The following is a 2,327-nucleotide window of genomic DNA, read 5'->3' on the forward strand; positions in this document are numbered from 1 at the left end:
CAAAACAAAACAAAAAAAAAAAAACCAAAAAAACCACGAAACACAAAACAAAACCGGATTTTTTTTTTTTTTTTTCCCGACTTCTTTTCCCGATTTTTCCCGATTTTTTCCCGCCCTCCCGAGGGCGGGGCAGGAGGCGGGGCTCGGCCTTCCCGATCCGCCGGGAATTCCCGGGGCCATTCCCGGCGGGATCCGCAGGGACCGGGAGCGGCCGGAGCGGCGGCGATTTGGGAATTCCGTCCCTAAAAAAGAGAAAAAAAACCCCGGGATCGGCTGCTCCCGCAGCCCCCGCGCTTTATTTATTTTTAATTTCCCTCCCTTTCCGGTGGCTTTGGTTTCTTTGGGAATTTTTTCCCTATTTTTTCCCCCTTTTTTCTGTTATTTTTTCCCTATTTTTTCCCGTCTCTATTTATCACCAGCCGCAGAATTCCCGGGAAAACGGGGAGGGTGGAAAAGGGGACGGGGAGGGGCTGGAATTCCTCGCTCATCCCAAATTCCCAGAGGTGTCGGGGGAGGGGAAATCCAGCGATTCCCGTGGGGATCTCCCAGCCCGGAATTCCCAAAAATTCCCGGAATTCCCGGGGAGATTCCCGGGGGTCGCTTTTCTTTCTTAAGTGCAATAAAATCTTTCAGGGAGCTGCGTTGGGGGGATGGGGGGGATTGGAATTCCGGGGGGATATTCCCGATTTTCTGGCCGGGAATTTTTGCTGGTGTTTCCTCTGGGTTTGGTTTTTGGGGTTTGTTGTTGGTTTTTTTTTCCCTGTCTTTTCCCGTTTTGTTTTTTTTTTTTTTGGTTTTTTCCCCCCCCTCGTTTTTCCCCGTGGTGGAATTTTTGTTAACGGCTGTTTTCTAATTAAAGGAATTCTGCATTCGTCACCCGCCCTCTTTTTGGGGGCTCATCCCGGAATTCCAGGATTTGGGGAATTCATGGATTTGAGGGGGGGGTGGGTAGGGAGGGGGTGAAGATCCCCAAAAAAAAAAAAAAACCACAAACCCCAGAACAGGTGGGAAATCCCAAAAAAATCCCAAAATACGGAGCCGGGGGTGGAACTTGGTTTATTGGGGGATGATCCCGGGGAATTTTCCCGGGAATTCTGGGTGGGATGGGGTTTGGGCATGGCCCAAATTTGGGGCTTTTTTGGGGGGGATTTTCCCGATTTTCCCCTCCCAAAAGGACACAGATTTTGGGAAGAGATCCCAAAAATGTCTCAGGGTTGGGGGATTCCCGGGAGGGATCAAAATTCCCTTGGATTCCGGGAGCTTTGGGATACCCCTGGATCACCCCAGTCCCCTCCCAGCGTTTCCCAGTGACAAAAACTGGGAATGAAAGCCCGGAATTCCCTCTGGATCATCCCAAACCCCTCCAGCATCTCCAAAAAACCAGGAATAAAACCCAGGAATTTCCTCTGGGCCTTCCCAGTGTTCTCCAGGATCACAGACTGGGGATAAAACCCCAGAATTCCCAATCCCCGTTCCCTTGAAAAGATCCCCAAATCCTCCAGGAGCTCTCCCTGCCCTTGGCGGGGTCTGGATCCCATTCTTGGTCCCAAATCCCAATCCTGATCCCAAATCCCCAACCCTGATGCCATTCCTGATCCCAAATCACAAATCTCAAATCCCAAATCACAAATCCCATATCCTGATGCCATTCCTGATCCCAAATCTCATTCCCAAATCCCGGTGCCATTTCCGATCCCAAATCCCAGTCCTGATCCCAAATCCCCAACCCTGATGCTGTTCCTGAACCCAAATCCCCAGTCTCAAATCCCAAATCACAAATCCCAAATCCTGATGCCATTCCTGAACTCAAATCCCAAATCTTGATCCCAATCCCAAAACCCAATGCCATTCTTGATCCTAAATCCTGATGCCATTCTCGATCCCAAACTGCGACGTCGTTCCCGATCCCAAATCCCCAATCCCGATCCCAAATCCCCAATCCCGATCCCAAATCCCCAATCCCGATGCCATTCATGCCATTCCCAAATCAAAAAATCTCCATCCCAAATCCCAAAAACTGATGCCATTCCCAATCCCAAATCCCACATCCCAAATCCCCAAATCCCAAATCCCCAAATCCCACATCCCAAATCCCCAGTCCCAAATCCTCAATCCCAAATCACCGGGCACCGTGTGGGACGCACTGCACGCCCCGGGACACGGGTGCGGCCCTGCCCAGCTGGGCCATGGCCCTCAGCAGCCCCATCTGCTGCCCATGGAACCATCCCAAATCCCAATCCCAAATCCCCAAATCCCAAATCCCAGTCCCAAATCCCCAAATCCCCAATCCCAAATCCCCAGTCCCAAATCCCCAAATCCCACATCCC

This window comes from Molothrus aeneus, unplaced genomic scaffold, assembly GCF_037042795.1.
Source record: "Molothrus aeneus isolate 106 unplaced genomic scaffold, BPBGC_Maene_1.0 scaffold_128, whole genome shotgun sequence".
Lineage (NCBI taxonomy): Eukaryota > Metazoa > Chordata > Aves > Passeriformes > Icteridae > Molothrus > Molothrus aeneus.